Raw genomic sequence first — 20,707 nt, 5'->3', positions numbered from 1 at the left:
GGCGGAGACTTAATTTGTTAGTTTCCAGCTCACTCAAAGTGGGAACTATTTGCATGTGCTACAAATAATGACATTTGAGAATGTTCTTTGAGTGTTCAGAGAATATTAAAGTCTAAACCATGCTGTAAACAAAAACAACTTTTAATACCAGCTATGACTAATCCAGTGCTTTTGTTCATTAGGTAGAACAAACATTCTGATTTGCAATCAAATATCTACAATTACCGTGAAAGCTTGAGAAAAATCCTCCATGGCAGGAGATATTATCTCCACACACAGAACAGATAAGATTCATTCCTTGATAGACAATCTCCATGCCCAGGTGATCCCAGTAAACAGTCTTTTCAGGGTGATTTTTAGCAAATGAGTAGTGTATTGGGGGGGTTTATCTGTTTAAGTTCATCACTTCCTGAAATCGTCTTTGCATATATTAGCATACACTCATTTCACTGATTCTTTGTTTCTTTTGATAGGGGGATACTCCTTCTGCTCCTTATTTCATCTGATTTGCTTTTGAAGTGAAGAACCCTTTTCTTCTGTAGGTGTCTTTTGAAAATAAATAGAATTTCCTGTACATTAAAAAAAAAAAATAGAGATTCAATAGTAAGACTTCATTAAGGCCAAAAGCCCCATGGAAAAATTATTAGTGCACTTCTCCCTGCATTAAAACACACACACACAGACACACAAACTTCATTAAGGCAGAAGCTCCGCAGAAAAATTATTAGTGTACTACCTCCTGTACTAAAGACTTCTAGGAAGAAGAGGGAGAGAAGCTGTTTGAGAATATTAGGGATTCCTGAAGTGAATGAGATCAACTCCAAGGTGATACCAGCCTCTCTCGGATTAGTGACCTTTTGGTTGGTTTTTCTTGTTTGCACAAGCAAAGACTTTCGACATATTCCCCAAGACCCTTAATTCCCCTCTGCTTGGCACATTACCAGCAACATAAAAAAGAGAGAAAGCGAGAAGCTCTCATTTTATCTTTGAGCTGCTTAAATATTTATGTTCTAATTTGTTATTGACTTCATGTGAAGTTTTATCAAAATATAGATGGAAAAGTTTAAAGATCGCTCCTGAGAGAGCACTTAATCCATTTAAAAATAAATTTCTAATGGCCAGATTTTCTGGGCTTAAAACATGAAGCTATGAAAGAAAGCAAAACCAAAGAGGCCCAGTTTATATGCTGACATTTGTAGACGAGGATAAAGAAACTTGGTAATGAAAATGCTAATCAAATATCATTGTGAATGCTCGATTTTTTTTTCATTTTTCTAATATTTGATGGAAGCCTTTACTAGATTTCTATTTTAATTACTTTTCATTTGCAAAAATTGAAACCTAATTAAAAAACACCCTAGGGTAAACCCTTGGGGATGGGTCTTTGTTGCACTCCACCTCCAGTTTCTAGCTCACTTTTAGCATAGTCATGCTTCCTTAGACACTTAATATGTTAATTCTTTCAGAAATAGTTATATGTTAAATACAGAGATGGGGCAACATATATGAAAATGACTGAATTTCTAATGGTGAAATTTTGGAGAATATTTTTATCTGTGAGAGATAAACAGATCATATACACCCATGTTCTTTCAGATGCAGTCATACCGTTAGATGCTTGATGATGTATCCCTAATCACTGCTGCCTTTTATGCTACAACTGACATTATTTAGCCTTCTAGTCTGAGACCTTGCTGACTTGTTTCCAACCAGAGTTCTTACAGCAGTGAGCTCCATGTCACAAAGAGGAAGAGCCTGAGCTGAGGAGATTGTTGAATAGTTATTTCAAAATTATAACCCACTGAGATTTACCTTACTGGCCAAAGTAGTATATATTTTGATTACTTTATAAAGGCTAGATATGCCTTTGTTTATTTTGATTGGTCAAAGATTTTCTTATTTGTTTAGATCAGAATTTCCCATATTTTAGGCCTCAGATCAGGTCCAGTTCACAGAAAACTAGTATGGATTCTCAAAGCAAACCTAAATTTGAAAGGAGAAAGAAAGGAAGGAAGGAAAGAAGGGAAAGAGTGAAAGAGAGAAAGAGAAAGAAAGAGAACTCTTGTGTCGTCCCAGATTTTTGTCTGGCCTCCCAAAAGTGGGATACAGCTTCCTCGGGTCGAAAACAAACATTTATGAGGTCTCACAGAGGCAGTGTCCACTCCTTCCAGATCCAGCAGGCCCAGGCTCAGAGCTAGATCTGCTTCAGTCAAAAAGACAGGCACTGGGGCACCTGAGTGGCTCAGTGGGTTAAAGCCTCTGCCTTCAGCTCAGGTCATGATCCCAGGGTTCTAGGATCAAGCCCCGCATCGGGCTCTCTGCTCTGCAGGGAGTCTGCTTCCTCCCCTCTCTCTCTCTCTCTGCCTGCCTCTCTGCCTACTTATGATCTCTCTCTCTCTCTGTCAAATAAATAAAATCTTAAAAAAAAAAAAAAAAAAAAAGACAGGCACTGCCCCTGTCCTGAAATTGGCCGACACTCACACGCATAATCTTCTACCAGTTACATCTCTTTGACCTATGTACACATGGCAGAGTTTTCAACACAGTGCATGTGACAGCTTCCAGCTTGGAGGCTGTTGGGCGAGCAGAGCTTCTAGAGTTCTCCAACTCCCTTGTGAGAGATTTAATGATGGGGTGGTGATGATTATCTCCTGTGGAGAATGGAGATCACCAGTTATAATTTGCATGTCACCCAGGTCTGATACCCAAATTCTGGCCTAATTCCTTATTACTATACCAGGGCTGTTTTTCCTCTCAAGCATCATACATGTACAGTGTATTAATCAGGAAATGGAACCAACAGGAGATCTACATCTGCATCTCTACGTATCTGTATGTATATCTGTATTGGTATCTCTATTTATTTTAAGGATTGGATCATGTAGTAATGGTGGCCCACAGTCTGCCATAAGCTGGAGGCCCAGGAAAGCTAGGGGTGTAGTTTGGAGTCTGGGAGCTGGGGAGCTGATGGAGTAGATTCCAGGCCAAGTTTGAAGGCATGTTGAGGGCAAGAGATCTGTGGACCAGCTCATATAGTCAGACAGAGAGAGGGAGAGTCTATCTAACTTCCTTCTGCTTTCTTGTTCTATCTGGGCCTTCAACAGATTGGGTGATGCCCATTCATGCTAAGGAGAGCCATCTGCTTTACTCAACCCAGCACCAATTCCAATGCTTATCTCTTCTTTAGATGCAAATTACCCCCCACATTCTGAAGCAGAGATGTAAACAGACACAATTCCTAATCATCTTCCCCATGTCTATTTTGTACCCTTCCCCCAAATATACACAAGTGCACAAGGTTTGGAGTATGCTGACTCTCTTTAATGTTCCCACACTTTTGTTTCCTTTATGCTTTCATTATGATGTATATTTGGGTTATTTGTGTGTGTGTGTGTGTGTGTGTGGTGGTTTAGGGTGGGTGGGAGAGAATGGGTGGTTTAGGGAGCCTGAGCTAGATAACAAAAAAGGTTTTACTTTGTTTAGTAAAGAATATATCTGTTCTTTATTATACATATGTACACACACATAATCCATCTCTCTCTCTCTCTTTCTCATTTATTCATCCATTTATCTGATTTTTGTGTCCAGATAGTATCTATATTACTGACCATCCCCTAACTATAGTTTCATTTGGGAAACCCTAACTTAGATCTGACAAAAATACTTCTAGAAGTCACAAAATTCTGACTTTCCACCAGTCACCAGTGAGGCAAGAATCAGTTCTGATGATCTCATTCAGCTATCAAATGTTAATTTAGATCTTGTAAGATAGATGTGTTAGCTTTCTTAGTACCCATTTCAAACTCATTTCCATTGCCTCTTTCTAGAGAAGTTGCAAGGCTAAATACTTACATAGACAAACCTGAAGCTATGGATGGCCATATAACACTGTTCTGGCCAATGAAACCTAAGCAGGAAATATTGCTTGAGATTTCAGAGAAGGTCTTTGCTTTCTTGATAAAATACATAGTACCATCTGCCTTTATTCTATATCCTGTCTTCCTTTATCTTGCCTGGAATAAAGATGTGATGTCTGGAGCTCTAGCAGCCACAACATGATCATGAAGTAAGACCAAGAGAATTAGTGACCATGGCCCTAATGTCCTTCACCTAATGAATCCACACAAGAAATTACCTCTCAGATTTCCCATATAAGCCCAAATAGTTGGGTTTTCTAAGACTCACAACCATATACAATTCCTGACTGATATAAGTAGACACGGGGATCATAGTGGAAAGAGGACAGGATGGTCTCTGGCCTATGATTTTGTGAGCAAGACAAGTCTATAGAAGTTGAGGTCATTAAGTAGTGTCTTCCATAGATATGCTTTGGAAGCTCAGGGCTCATTTCCTGCCTAAGAAATCTAGAGCACAGAGACCAATAAAACACATTTCTGGCTATTAATGCAGAATCAGTGGCAACTCCAGTGTTAATCCTGCAAGCTGGAAATAAATTATGCTATGTCTCCACCAGACTGAATCTTTACTAAAACAGCATTAATACCTATTTATATTTTTCTATCAATATTTCATAAATTTGAAGAGAAACAACTTGAAAGAATTCAGATGATTTTTTTCTCCTTGTGTGCTTTCAGAGCATCAATTATTGCTGTGGGGCACCTTCAGCATTGCCTAAAGCTGCAGTAAATTCCCTAGTTCTAACTTTGAAGATTTTAGAAATGCTAATAGGAGAATGTGTATGAATTATTACTCTTGCTCCAACACAGTGATACTCTCCTGAAGAGTAAACAAAATCCTCGTTCAATTTAAGAATGGATGATAATTTTTTTGGCTTCAGTTAGAGGAGGCGTGAGTGGAGGGTGGGAGGGATGTGTAAACTTAATTGTTTTAAATTCAGTGTCTCATTGAAGAATATAGATAGGTCAAAGAAGATTGTTAGTATAATATCTTTACATTTTTTTTCTAAATATTTCACATTTTCTTACTCATACGATTCTTATGAATATATTGTTTGGCAGGTAGGTTAAATATAAATATTTCCATTTTGCAGATGGGGAAATCAAGGCACATAGTATTTCTTCTTGATAGGTTTCTCAGTGTTCCAGGAAGACCAAACTCCCTATTCACAATTGGTATAAAAATGGTGATATATTGGTTGCCTGGGTGGCTCAGTCAGTTAAGTGTCATGATCTTAGGGTCCTGGGATTGAGTCCCACATCAGGCTCCTTGCTCAGCGGAGAGCTTGCTTCTCTCTCTGCCTGCCATTCCTCCTGCTTGTGCTCTCTCTCTCTCTGACAAATAAATAAATAAAACCTTAGAAAAAATGGCGATCTATTGGTCATATCTGTTACTTTGTAGTCCTTCAGGCTTGGTAACTAAACACAAAACAAAACAAAACTTGACCAACTTCCACTTGTGAAAACAACAACAACCAAAGAATGGAAATATTTGTTAATCTATTTATATTTAATCTGAATTGAACCAGGAAGGTAAAGAGGGAATGAAGAAGGAAGAAAGGAGGGTCAGAAATAGCAGCTATTGAATATTTGTTGTAGTCTGGGAAGGTGTGGGAAATGTGATATATATCACCTCAGAGACTCTGGGTAAGAACCTCATGGGAGGTGCTTTATTCACACCTTCCAGGTGGAGAGGGAGGCTTGGAGAGGTTAATTACTTGTCCAAGGTCACACAGGTAGTATATCATGGAAGACTGATCATACTGAGGCATCTAACTTTAGGGTTTTTTAGTTTGTATCTCTCTAAGATTTTGTTTCTTTCATCTAAATCACCTAATTTATTGAATACAGTTGTTCATAGTATTCCCTTCTAATCCTTTAAATTTACCTAAGTTTGGTAGTAATGCTCCTTGTTTCATTTCTGTGTCAAGTGATATGAGTCTTCTCTCTTTTTCTTGATGAGTCTGGTTAAATGATTGTCAATTTTGCTGATCTTTTCAAATAATCAACTTTTGGTTTTGTCAGTTTTCACTATTGTTTTTTTTTTATTCTCTATTTCTTTTATTTCTGTTCCAGTCTTTATTATTTCCTTTCTTCTACTTGCTTAAGATTTAGTTTGCTCTTCTTGTTTTCAGTGTCCTTGGGTAGAAGGTTAGATTATTGATTTGACATCTTTCTTTTTTCAAAGTATAGGCATTTATTATAATTTCCTTCCAAATACTGGTATAGTACACATTTTCCTCCAAGTACTGGTTTAATTGTATCCTGTAAATTTTGCTATATTCTTTTTGTTTTGTTTTCATCATCTCAAAGTATTTTCTAATTTTGCTTGCAATTTCTTCTTTGACCTGTTGGTAACTTAGATGTGTCTTGTTTCATTTCTACATATTTGTGAATTTCTCAAATTTTTTTCTGTTATTGAGTTCTAACTTCATCCCATTGTGGTTTGAGAATAGTCTTGGTATACTTTCAATCTTTTTATTTTTAATGAGTTTTTTTTCCTTTAATGATCTAGCATATGGTCTGTACTTGCGAATGGTCCGTGTGTGCTTCAGAAGAATGTGTATTTTCCTTTTGTTGGGTGTAATGTTCTATTGTTGTTAGGTCTAGTTGATTTATAGTGTCATGAATTTTTCTATAGATTTGTTGATCTTCTGCCTGATTGTTGTATCCACTAATGAAAAAGCAATATAGAAGATTACAATCAGTATAATTGAATTGCCTATTTCTCCCTTCAGTCAGTCACTTTTTGCTTGTTTATTTTGGAGACATTCTTGTTAGGTGCATATATGTTTATAAGTGCTATATCTTACTGGCGGATAGATCCATTTATTATTATAAAGTGATTACCCTTATCTCTAGTACCATATTTTTGTTTTAAAGTCAGTTTTGTCTGGTGTTAGTATACTCATTCTAGCTCTTTTATGGTTGCTGTTTTCATGATACAACTCCCTTTGAAATGAGCTGGAGTGTGAGGTGATGGAGTGGGTCATGGCTCAAATACCACTGAGTCTTGGTGTTCTTATCCAGACTGATTAGATTTTCTTGAGTGAATGTTTTTGCATTTGTTATATGCCACTAGGACAATTTACAGAGACCTTAAATCATTTAAAAAATAAACTTCACCTGTTATGGTTCTGTTGGGGAGCTGACCCATGGAAATCTTCATACTACTATTGTTAGGAGTTCTTTTCAAACTTGATTTTCATCTCATCTCCTTCTTACCATCCCAGTCACACCTTTTAAAAGACTTGAAGTGAGGAAAAATATGGAATCTGCTTTTTCATGCCTCTTCCCATTTCTTTTTCTAGGCCTGGGAGAAAGGATTAAGGAAGTGGATGAATGTATATTTATCTTTTTAATGTAACTGTGTGGTTATATTATTAACTTTTAATAAGTTCTTTCAATTTCCTAACTGAAGCATATGGTCATTTTGTGCCCTCCATGTAGCAGTATCCAATCCTTGTTTTTTCACTGGGTGTGTATGTGTGTGTGAATTTTGTGGAGGAGTCCACAGAACCTCCCTCCTGCATGCTCATCTGAAATAGTAGACTAATATCTCATGGGTTAGTGCTCTTTCATCTGTACTCCAGAAGGTCTCCAAATTGGTCTCAGGAGATCATGCACTCTATGCAGCAGAGGGATGGGGATCTTTCCAGGACTGAGTGGAATACAAATGCCCTGTTTCCAAGGATCCACCTTACCTGAGTTCTCCCTTTTGGTGGGGCCTCATTATTGGCTTTTTGATAGGGGTCCCAAAGTTTTAAGCAGAACTTGGTTTTCTAGAATCTAGAAGATTTTAATGGTGCAGAATTAAATCAAGTCTAATTCTTAAAATCAGTAACAAAGAAAAGATAGGTATGTTATAATATAAATGATGACTTTAGTATCAATTTAACAAAGATGAAAATTATATTTCCATTATTGAAATGTTACTTAACCATTCAAGTATAACTCTCAGATTCGCTATAATATATAAACTATCTTATCTTCCCTTACTTGGGGGAGGGTCAGCCTTTTTGTTCTATTCAAGCTTTCAACTGATTGGATGAGGACTGCTCACATTAGAGAGGGCAATCTACTTCACTCCATCTACTGATTTAAATGTTACTCTCATCCAAAAACAAACCCACAAAGACACCCAGCACAATATTTGATCAAATAGCTAGGTGCTTTGTGGCCCAGTCAAGTTAATACATGAAATTAACCATCACACTCCCTCCTTCCCTTCTTCCCCTATCTTCTGGGCTGTAGTTACCCAGAGCTGAGCTTCTGTTGCACTGAGCTGGGTGTAGAGTGAATGAGCAGGTTGTAGCTCAAATGCTATGGATTCTTGCTGCTTTTATCAAAATTTATTAATTTTTTCTCTCTTTCTTTCTTTTAAAGGTTCATTTATTTATTTGAGAGAGAGAGCCAGGGGAGGGGAAGAAGCAGAGGGAGAGAGAGAATCCAAAGCAGGCTCTCCACTGAGAACAGAGCCCAACATTGGGCTCAATGGGGCTTGATCTCAAAACCCCGAGATCCTGACCTGAGCTGAAATCAAGATCTGGACACTTAACCAACTGAACCACCAGACGCCCCCCCCCCCAATTAAATTTTTCTTGAATAAATGTTTCCCAATTTACGATAAGCCATTAGGAAAACTTCAATTCATTGGGTAAAATGAAACTCATTCTCCCCACTCCTTCTTTCATTTCCTCCCTTCTTGCCAGAATTCCTTCTTTTCCCCACTCACTTCTTTCTTCTTATCGTCCTTCTTTTCTTTTTTTCTTCCAACACACATTTATTAGAGCCTCTCCTCCTACCTATCATAGTCATATTAAGAAGAAAGTAATTTATACAATGATCCTTGTTTATCAAACTCTTTGGGGAAATAACTTGCAAAGACTGGAGATCTAAGAACTCTGAATGTGGGAACTGAATGTTAGCCCTTCTATTCCCAGGGGGAAGTGTGGCTTGGGAAAGAGGTTAACAATGGGAAGGGTCAGACAAGTTTTGTCTGTTTATAATGGAAGGTTTACCTCAAAAGTCATCTGTATTCTGTGACTTAGAGGAAAATACTTCACCAGAAATTATGCATTTATTGGTTTCAGTATTCTGGATTTGGTCTTGATTTCAAGACTTTAATTATTTTTAATTAATATACATGACTTACACTGTTTCCTTTTCTTTTTAATGGATTTAAATATTGGCCTTAACCATAATCAAAAATCTAGTGATATAGTTATTGTCCTCTGCAAAAAGTGGGTTTTTGTTTTTTATCATAACTTTATTGAGTATTTTTATGCTTAGATATAAATGAAATTTAATTTTAGAGATATTTACATTATATATCTTAAAGTAGTGTTTTGTTTAGATTTTCCCTAAATTATTTGTGCTGCTACATCAGAAAATTGAATAATGATTTCATAATTTTCTTTATTAAAAATAGCTGAAGCAGTTGTTTTGAAGCTAGTGGTATATGAACCATCTCTAATTCAACATGTTAATCATGGATGCTTGGGGGCAATATTTTGGAATCAAAGTATTAAGAATAATTATTATCTCCTCAAACAATACGCATTTATTTTATGTGTGTGCATGTGTATTTTTGTTCAACTTAAAAATGGAGATTAAATGTTGCTTATGTCCAAGGACCTGTACCAGAGACACAAAGTCCTCCATCAATTTTCAGACTACTTGGAGAATGGGGGACATAAAACTGAGATGGTAGGATGTCTAAAAAATTTCCTTCTGAGAAGAGAGTAGCAATTTGTTTGAGGGTCCAGAAAATGCACAGGGGAGGTGATTTTGAACTTTGTAACATATACACTTTAAGTTGAAATTAATTGCTTCTACTTCCATATTCTTTGCTCCTTCATTATTGTATTTTTTTCATTCAACTTTAGCGTACTTCATTACTTGTATCTGTTTATCTGACTAGTTTTAAAGCTTCTTGAGGACGGGGACCATGTCATAATCATATATGCTCCAAATACTTGTTATTCCTTTGTATCCTTTCATTGAATTGCCATGGTAGTGGCTAAGCAAATGTTTGTCTAATTAAATTTGGCATTATTATGAAGAGAAAATTATGCAGAAGCTCAGAGCTCTAGTCTATATTAGTCAAAATACCTTTGATAAGAGGGTTTAAGATTAGCAGATAAATACTATGGAAGTGACTTATACTTTCCTCTGAAAAGCAATCAGGGCCCAAATAGACATGAGGTCAGAAGCTGTAAAAATATTTTTGAGAATAAAGGGGGATATGGCAGGATATACTTGTTTACAGACACACAGGAGAGAAAAGGTAAGTGGTGCTTGTTACAATTATATAATGACTGGAGGTCTTAATTTGTACCTATGAGTATAGATGTATTTTAGCTTTTGCTGAGGAGATTAACTGTAGTGCCTACCAACTATGCAAGACTGTTGTATAAGATATGAAGAGATAGGAGCACATGGGTGGCTCAGTGGGTTAAAGCCTCTGCCTCCGGCTCAGGTCATGATCCTACTGTCCTGGGATTGAGCCCTGCATCAGGCTTTCTGCTCAGTGGGGAGCCTGCTTCCTCTTCTCTCTCTGCCTGCCTCTCTGCCTACTTGTGATCTGTCAAATAAATAAATAAAAATCTTAAAAAAAAAAAGATATGAAGAGATAAAGAAGACTTTGTTTCTGCCCTCAAGCAGCTTTTCAAAATGTAGTTTCAACAGAAACATTATCAGCATTGTTTCTCCTGCTTCTGTTTTCCCTATTTTTTATAACTAGGGCTGTTGATTCTCCCTACCCAGCACTAGCTATTTCCTGAGTCTAAAGCTAACCTTTTTTTTTTTTTTTTTTTAAGATTTTATTTATTTATTTGACAGAGAGAGACACAGCAAGAGAGGGAACACAGCAGGGGGAGTGGTGGGAAGCCTGATGCAAGGGCCCAGTCCCAGGACCCTGGGATCATGACTGGAACCAAAGGCTGATGCCCAATGACTGAGCCCCCAGGGACCCCCTAAAGCTAATCTTGAGTGAGAAAGACATATAGCCTCATTTTCACTATTTAGGAAAACTTGAAAATGAGTCCTACCCTGGATCTGGGATCCAGGACTCAGCCCAGCCATGGGTGCTGGGCTCCATTTCTTCCTTGAATCTTGTCCTTAACAGTTAGACTCAGGCTAACAACTATTTTGTTATCACATGGTTAGATTATATATTATTTGCTACTCTCTCTTTTACCTGGTCTGGTACCTTTGTTCCCTCAAGCTTCTCCCTTAGCCACAAGAGTGCCAGCAATATATCTCTCTGCCTATTTCCACTGACTGGCCCCAAATACCAGCCAGTTTGGGTCCTTTGAGTCTCTTTCTATGAGGGCTGGACACCATCCTGGAACAATAGACTGCAGGCCCCAACTCTGTAGGAAATGGGAAAATCTCCCGGGACTGCCGTTACTGATTACCGTCCTTTTCATTTCCTGAGACTCTCTGCTCTCCTTCTTTTGGAACTGGCCATTTCGGCGCACTCTATCTGTAAGACCTGACTACCCAGGAGTAATGGTTTCCTGAATTGTGCCACGTTTGCTGTACCCCTGGATTCTAAGCCTTAGACGATCCAGCTCCCTTTCCCTGGGCCAGTCTTGATTGCTGGACCAGGGTCTGTGCTATTCCCACCTCCATTGTTACTTTACCTGGTTTCTCTCCTCTTCCTTCTAGTTCCATGTTTCTGAGAATCCTTCATACTTCAAGTTCAAGTTGGGTAGGTATTGCTAAATTGATCTTCTTGTATTGAGATGCTTCTAATTTAGGTAGAATAATTTTTCTTAGCAGATATGTATGGATACAGCTGTACACACACACACATACACACGTATATATATTTCTTAGCAGATATGGAGATAACAAATAAATGAATGAATATATATATACACACATATGCAAATGCACACATTCATCCATAATTCATCCTTTTTAAATATTAACTTTGTGTCCAAGTGTTGATATTTCTTTTCATCCATCCATTCCTCCAACAGATATTTAGCAAGAAACTTCTGAATTTAAGCCATCTGTCTCAAATGATTATTGGTAAATTCAACCCATGCAGACACTCTGAAGATAAAATTCTACTAGCTTTAGAATTTCTAAGATGACCACATGAATTCTTTAACTTTTGTGCCATATAATTATGAGTGATAAATGCTATACCATGAATTTAACTTTAAGGCAAAGTATATTTTAATTTCAAGTAATAAAAATAGGATCTCAACTCTATTGTATGGGATTTTAAAGCTGTTATATATAAGATACTTTCCATATTTTATGAGGTAGGTTTTATCATTATCCACAGTTTAAGATAGGAAATAAAAAATGGAAGCTCAGAGAAAATTAAGTAACTTGCCCAAAGTCAATTATCAGAAAGCAGTAGAAAGAGATGGTATATTTCAGAATTTCTAGGTCTATGTCCAGGTTCTTACCGTATCACCTTTTTAATATTTAATACAGAATAAAAACAACAGTTGAATTTTTACAGTCTGATCCTATTAGAATATCTTATTATATTTTCTTTAAAATGGTTGCATTTTTATTCTTCTTGATAAGCCTCATTACACAGAAACATTACACGGTCATATCCAACTCCCACCAAGCCCCGAGCATTTGTCTAGCACTTAAATGGTTAGGATACAGCTAGAGAAGGGGGTTTGATCAGAAAAGGGAAAATGCATGGCTTCCCTTCTGCTCAGGAACTTCACTTATGATCCAGGATCGTAGCCCTTCATTTAAATTTTAAAGCTTCGAAGTTCTACCAAATTCTAACAGAGTTTCCCAGCCCATGGCAGAAAGAGAGGATATGAAGGCAAAAAACTGCCAGAAATAATAGCTGCTGTGTTTTGATGAGAGAAGGGGTGGGGAAAACTACAAAAGCGGGCAAAGGGACTAAGAAAACTAGGAAACTTAAAGACCCTTTATTGTGAGACACTAGACACACCCACCTTAATAAGGCACTGTATGATAATTGCCTATTAACAACCACTTTGAAGGTTTCTGGGATGTAGGGACACACAGTGATTTTGGGAACCACAAATTAATTAATTTAAAAGATTAAAATATATTATAATTCTTTCTCTTGGAAGGCAAGAAAGTTTATACAACATATGAAAGCGCTGAAATCCAAAATGGTTTTAGGACTTTAGAGAATAAACTTCCATTTTCTGAAAAATTGCACCCCTTTGGAATATGTATCCCACAGCTACTCCATTTAAAAAAAAAAAAAAATTTTTTTTTCAGTGTTCCAAAATTTATTGCTTAGGCACCACACCCAGTACTCTGTGCAATACCTGCTACTTCTTGGCCTCTCTGTGACCTTAGACGGTTCCCTCCTCCATAAAATGAGGCTAATAATAATAACAATGGGTTAGTTGTGAGGATTAAATTAGATCAAGGGCTAACACAGCTCCCAACATATGGTAAGTCCCTAAAAAAGAGTTTGCAATTGTTTTGTAGGTTCTCTCCATTTGCATTTTGCATTTACTTGGATCCATGGATTTAGGTTTTTGCATTTTAGAGCTTAAGAAAATTCATCTGCAGAGATGTGTTTATTAGAGTTTGCTTGTAGTATATTGAGATCCATCTTTGCCTGAGTTTCTCATTACTTTTTACAATTACAGGAGACTCAATTATATTTCTCATCTTTTTTTCTTTTTGTTGCCCAATCACTCTATAGGAACCACATGGCAGCCATTATCTAGTTTAAAGAACAGTAGATCAGCCTCTGGAGACCCAGATTTCTTTCTGTCTCTGCCTATAACTCACTGTGTGAACTCAGGTAAGCAGCTTAACTTCTCTGGGCTTTCTGAGTCTGAATTTCTCACTGATATTCCTATTGCCTTCTCTTACAGCATTTTCTATCAGTCTTTGGAACTATTTAAATGCTTTATTTGAATAAATTTAAATATATGCATAGTACAGTGCTTAAGTACACGGACTCTGGGGTCAGTCTGACTAGCTCCCGCACATACTAGCACTAGGAAGGTACGCAAATTACCTAACTTGCCTGTACTTAGCTCTACTTATTTGAGAAATGGGGATAAAAGGATCTACTTTGTATAGTTATTACGAGGATTAAAAAATGGCTAACACACCTGCAGCATTTGAAATCATGCCTAGCACAGGGTATAAGCCCCATAAGGAATATGGAGATGAATACCTTTTTAAAGAGACTACAGTTTACTGGAGGAGATTAAGACATACACCAAATAACAAGGAAGAGTATGATACATATTCCATAGAGAAGAAATTTTAGAACCTGATGGACCACAGAGGAAGGAATGATTAATTCCTAATGAAAGGACCAAGGAGGGTCTCATGAATTAGGTCAATATCATCCAGAGCAGGAGGAGTGAGCTGGCTATCAAGGGAAGGGTTTCTTGATAGAAGAAGTAAAAAGAGGCAGGGTGAAAAAAATTCAGAAAGTACCCGATGTGCAGCTCTTTTTAGCTGCAGTATTGATGCTGAGTGAGGGTGTGTACTGAGAGTTGAAGTTAAGAAAGGGACCTGGGATGAGATCAGTGAGGAGTTTAGGAGTAGGCGGTTGACGCTACCAGTATTAAGAAGCACTGAAGGTCACTGGAGCTGATATCATGCCACTTGTGAGCTAGGAAAGTCTCAGGTGGTTCCGTCAAGGTGAAGGTAGTGGAAAGAGAAACTAGAGTCAAACTAGAGTCAGGGAGAACATTTAAGGGCCACAGGAACAGTCTAGTGAGAGATTGTAAGGGTCTAAATTGGGGAAGTGGTTGTTGGGGTCAAGAGAAGGGCTAGAATTGAGAGCTGGGAAGGTAGGTGCTATCTTATAAACTCTCCTACCTGCCCATCCTTTCTTTTTACTCTCCACTCTAGTTCTTTCTGCCTGTCCTCCCCGCTCCTCTGGCATTCTCTCTATGGTGATCTACCTGTGCTCAGTGGCCCATATGTATCTAGTCATAGAAGGGTTCAAATGGCAAGCCCTCAGTGAACTAAGAAGCCAGGAGCTTGTATTCCCGCATATTTAAGGGAGAGGATGTTTGAGCAGAAAACAACCACACAACAAATAGCTTTTGTTTATGTGGGGAGAGGTTTCCAAGCAATAATTAATCTGAAAGGCTTCCTTTCCTTGCAGGAATCCAACGACTGAAAGGTGCATTTAAATCTCTTCATTATATATCTGCCATGGATAGTGCATAGCAGGAGTTGGGTGTGTGTGGCGGGGGTAGATTTCATAATACAGCATTTGTGGTGTGGAGAACACTCTCATCATTGTCTGGGTTTGTGTCATAGCAAATAGGAAAGGGACCATTTAGATCGAAAGAAATAACTATTATAGACAGTACCTATGTGTTGCAGGGTAGACGTTCTCTCTACTTGAAAGAATGCCTTATAAGCAATTGAAGGTCATTAATTAGTTATACCTGGTTGGATAAAAGAAGGTGAAATTCAGGAATCTGTGCAAAATACAAATCAGAAACCAGTCAGTGAATACTGCAACAGAATAACAAAAGGAGATCAGAACCAGGTAGAAACAAAGTTAATAATTTTAGAGTGACAATGGTGCCCTGGTGAAAAGAGACTGTTAATGTATCCCAGAACCACAGTGTCCCAATTATTCTCCACTGACATATGTGGTACGCACATGTGCATCTACGTATCTATGTATCTAATCTATCTATATTTGCATAGGTGTAGATACATCATATAACACATAATATATATAAGTAAAAGATAATTCATTCATTCAACAAGTGTTTGCTGAACACTTACTGTGTGCCAGACATTCTCCTAGGTACTACAGATAAAACATCCAACAAAAACAGACCATATCCTAAAGAGCTTATATTTAGTAGGGGAGACAGACAAGAAATACCCATGAAGTCAGGTGACGATAGGTACTAAGAATAAAAAAGAGAACACATTAAGTGGCGAATGAGAGGTAGAGGTGTTTTGTTTATTATGTTAGGACGGCCTCCTTAGTAAGGCAAATATTTGAGGGGAGACTTGCAGAGACCTGGGAAAGAAAAGTAGTCCAGTCAGAGGGGATAGGAAGTGATGAGCTCTGAGGAGATGTCTTGGTGTTATTGAGGAACAACAATGAGGCAGGGTAGTGGGAGGAGAGGGAGGGAGAAGGGAATGGTAGATGCGGTCAGAGGAGTAGCTAGGTCTTTCATGACCTCCTAGAGCATAGTAAAGACTTTGGATTTTACTCTGAGTGAGCTGGGAGGCTTCTAGAGGCTTATTATAATGCTAATCACATAGGGTTAATTTTACTACTTCCATCTAGAACTTTAGGATTCCATTTTTGCATCTATACATTTCTAAAATTAGGCAGGTCACCATCTAGCCCTCTTTTGTCCTGCTGGCTTCTTTATCATCCATAGTGCTTCAGCAAAGGCAGCTCTGGATTCTGTTCTGGTGCCTGCCACTGAATCCTTGGATAATTTCAGTAAGTTACCCTTCTTATTCGATTCTCCTATCAAAAAAATAAAATAATAAAATAAAATAAAATAAAATCAGAATACTTTCACCAAACTCATGTTATTAAAGATTTAACAAGAAAAAAAGAAGAAAAAGGTCACAACTCATATTCCTCATCTTTACACAATCGCCAAAGGGCTTAGTATGCAGTAGGCACACAATAAAGACTTGCAGCATTGAATTAGAAAGTTAAATAAGGGGTTTTGTAAAATGCTCTCTAAGTTTCTTTAGCACTATTTTACTCATTGAGCTCAAAAGATACTCTTTCTGGGGGTGTATGACTGTCATTATCCAGAAAGTTGAGTTATTTTTGTTTTCATAATGCTTCTCTAAGACTATTAAAGAGCTTATTTTACTTCTTAAATTAGAGAGTGAAAATGATTCATTTTACTTAGATTTGTACTTTGCATGATGCTAAGATAGCATATATTTAATTATCCATTCTACAAAATTTTGCTAACAATTTAAGAACAATTTTAAAGCTTTGCAGAATGTTCTGTATATTTGTGTGTGTGTGTGTACTTTGAGTCTAGCTTTTGTAGTAGATGTGTACAAAAATGGTCAGAAATTCTTTTTCTTCCTATATGCATGTCCCTTTGATACATCTTTGCAATTCCCATTAAGAGCTCTCCCTGATATGAGGAAGTGGTGATGCAACATGGAGGCTTAAGTGGGTAGAAGAAGAATAAATGAAACAAGATGGGATTGGGAGGGAGACAAACCATAAGTGACTCTTAATCTCACAAAACAAACTGAGGGTTGCCGAGGGGAGGGGTTTTGGGAGAAGGGGTTGGGATTATGGACATTGGGGAGGGCATGTGATTTGGTGAGTGCTGTGAAGTGTGTAAACCTGGTGATTCACAGACCTGTACCCCTGGGGATAAAAATATATGTTTATAAAAAATAAAAAAAGTATAAAAAAAAAAAAAAAAAAAGAGCTGGTATCTATTTCTTTGTATCTTGAATCTGAACTTGGCTGTGTGACTTGTTTTGCCAACAAAGCATTAGCACATGTGATACAAGTAAAGCCTGGGAAGTTCTATGCGCAAGACCCTTCCTTGCTGCTTTTGGGAACCCTGTGGCCACTGGGATGTCAAGAAACTAAGGCTTACCTGCTGGATGATGAGTCATATATGGCCAGTTGCCTCCTTTGCCTTTGCCAACAGCCAGCCACTACAAGACATGCCAGTGATGCTCTTGTCAGCTCACTGACACATGACTGAGCCTGATCAACAACAGACAGATCAGAAGTAAATCATCCCAGCTGAGCCAAATCCAAATTGCTAACCCACTGAAATGTAAGCAAATAAATGTTTCAAGTGCTAAGTTTGGGGCAGAAAAACCTAACCGATAGAGCTCATGTCCCTATTAATTGTTTATATTTTTGTGAAATGTATTTTCTCTTTGTTTCCTTTTCCTCCAAAACTCACTGTGGTAGAGACAACTGGTCCCCCAACATCCACCCTTTTCTCTTGTTTTATTAGTAGACCTTTCCCCTTCCCCCACCTACCCACATTTGAGTTTTATATGGGCTTACCGGCTGTCCAGTTTGAGACTAATTTCCCTGCCTTTTCTTGCAGCTAAGGTGTGGTCATGTGGCAAAATTATGGGCAATGTGACACAAATGGAAGAAACGTGTGCTAAGAAAGCTGCTTGCCGTCCGCTGCCCTCCTACCCACTCATTTTTCCCTCCGGACTGGGATGTGGGGTAGTCTCAGACCAAGAGATGGAAGCCACAGGTTAAAGAGGGCAGAGGTAACCCACTAGCTTTGGTCCTAGGATGACTTTGCAGATCATGCCTCCTTACCTGTCCTGAACCACTGGTCTGTTACGGGGAGAGAAAAAGAAACTATCTTCTTAAGTATGCCACTATATTTTTAGGTCTCTTCATTATAGCAACTTGACTTTTACCCTAACTCATATATAACAAATACTCAACAGACACAAACACGTAAACATACGCTGCCTACCATTTAGGACTCAGGAGCTCAGTTAGTGTTAGAATCATACACTTATTCAATAACAGTTACTGATTTCCTATTGTGTGTTAGGCACAGAGTTGCATAAATAATGGCCTTTTGGGAAGAGGCAAGAGCTGATGAATAAGCAGGGATAGAAAAAAATAACAAAAAAAAGGAATTAAAGGTGACGAGTACTGGAACAGGGGACTCTGTCAGGGGTGGTATCCAGAGAAAATGAAAGGATTTGGACGACTTTTAAAAGTTTGCTGTGGTAGGATGAAACACACATCATGAAATGAAGCAACCATTCAATGCACCTGTACAATTACTTTCACAGACTTTGGAGGCCTCCTCTCACTTTTTTCTGGGTCACTGACCTTGAGCTAGGGTGGGAGTAGGGGGTGGCCACTGGCTTACTGTTTTCTCACTTCAGACTTCCAACACTGTCTTTTCAAAGGGTTTTGTGTGTTGGGTATAGGGGTGGCAGTAGGGATGGAGGTTAGGTTTAGAGGATTACTGACAATCCTGTAATAACTTTCGAAATAGCTTTTCAGATCAATTCCCATTCATTTCCCACTTTACAGAGAAAAGAGGACCAGGGAAGGATCAACAGTTATGAGAAAAACGAAGAGGAAAAAACTCTACTCACCACACCTGGAAATGGAAGATATCTCTTTGTTCCTGTGTCCCATTCCCCACCCCCACCACCATATCCTGTGGCTTATTTGTGTTTTCCTTCTATCATCCACAACGGCTTTTTAATTTTATATTGAGAGTAACCTAGGAAGAAGGCACTAAGTGAGAAATCACTGCAAAAGTTCAAGAAGAGAACACATAATAATGTCTTGGATATTAACTAAGAGATGCTAAGCCTGAAAAAGAATCTTGTCAAATTAGGTAGTCATGTCTACTTTATCTCATTGCACTAAATTTCCTGTCATGCTCATTTGCAATAGTGGTATTTTTTTCTCTTGAGTCATAATGGCCTTACTTTTTTTTATGAATGCCTTGCCCATATGTGCCCTATGGTTTCAGAATACCTTTCATTTTCAAGTTGTAGGGGGTATGCCTTTATGCAGATCATTTATCCTCTGTAAGCCTCAGTATTCTCCTTTGTAAAATGACTGGATAATCTATGAAATCTCCTTTGAGTCCCAAATTCAACAATTTGAGTTCCCTTATAAACATATTGATTAAAGTCTGGTGACAACTGTAGCTACAATGACAACAGAATGACGAAGCATATTAACATTAGTGTTAATACAATAATCAGCTGTGTTGTATTCCATATGGCAATTTATTTCAACAATTAAGCCTGACTCCATCTGTTTTGGCATACACAATTTTTTTTTTTTTTCAAATGGGTTCCTGAACTACATCTTTGGAAATAATTTTATGTTTTTCAAATATTGCTACCATCAATATACGATGACTGTGTGGAATCTTTCTGATGAAAAAAACAATCATGGGGGCACCTGGGGGGCTCAGTGGGTTAAGCCGCTGCCTTCGGCTCAGGTCATGATCTCAGGGTCCTGGGATCGAGTTCCGCATCAGGCTCTCTGCCAGTGGGGAGCCTGCTTCCTCCTCTCTCTCTCTCTGCCTGCCTCTCAAAAAACAATCATGGATGCCAAAGCCCATCTCATTTGACAGAGGGATTGTTTTGCTGTTTGACCTTATAGATATGTTGCATGGTCTAATCAATAGTTCCCAAAAAGGAAGGCAAATCTCAGTGTCAACATAGAGGTAATGCACGTGGTTTGCTAGTTCCTAGAAGAGGCAAAATAAGCCGCAGTGCTGTCAGCAGTAACTTTCCTTTTATTCTTTTTTTCTTTTTGACCTGAGGATCCTATTGGGACAGGATGTGCCTCAGTCTGTGATGGAGACAAGAAATATGGTACATCCCATACATCTGGCAGGGTCCCTTTCTTTGACTTGGGTTGAGCTGCATTGACAGAACAGCAATAGGGAACATTTGTCTTTATCTTTAAGACGCTTGACAAGAGGCATGATTACTGCTGTAAGGGTATCAAAATAAAGAAAAAAATGGGCTGTCCTATAGCCCTGCTATTTATCACATTCAGAAACGCTAACCCAAACTAGCAGGAGAGAAATTCCGTGTCAAATTGCCTCTAAAAATCATTATTTTCCTCCCTGAGATAATATGTGAAACTCATGGATCCACCCATGCTGTTTCCTCTCCCCCACACCCCCTCTCCTCACCTTCCCCAGGTTTGCTGCTGGGGACAGTCTTCCCCTGATCCAGGCTATCCTCCATAGACTGGGAGTTGCTTCCATGTGGCTCAATGCGTGTGCCAGTCTGACAGTAAACACACCATTTCCTGCATGTACAGGAAATACAGAAAAATCTTA

General features: G+C 38.2%; 1 long non-coding RNA gene across 1 annotated transcript in view; it reads left to right on the top strand.

Moving 5' to 3' along the window:
* The window catches only part of LOC131839299 (uncharacterized), a 185,479-nt gene extending 165,539 nt beyond the window's left edge, over positions 1-19,940 (top strand). The window contains exons 3-6 of the long non-coding RNA XR_009356915.1: positions 11,592-11,634; positions 13,597-13,698; positions 17,957-18,115; positions 18,922-19,940. This is a non-coding gene — a long non-coding RNA (uncharacterized LOC131839299). The remainder of the gene's footprint in view (positions 1-11,591; positions 11,635-13,596; positions 13,699-17,956; positions 18,116-18,921) is intronic.
* The last annotated feature ends 767 nt before the right edge of the window (positions 19,941-20,707 follow it).

The sequence above is a fragment of the Mustela lutreola genome, chromosome 8 (assembly GCF_030435805.1).
Source record: "Mustela lutreola isolate mMusLut2 chromosome 8, mMusLut2.pri, whole genome shotgun sequence".
Lineage (NCBI taxonomy): Eukaryota > Metazoa > Chordata > Mammalia > Carnivora > Mustelidae > Mustela > Mustela lutreola.
This window is presented reverse-complemented; position numbering and strand designations above follow the sequence as displayed.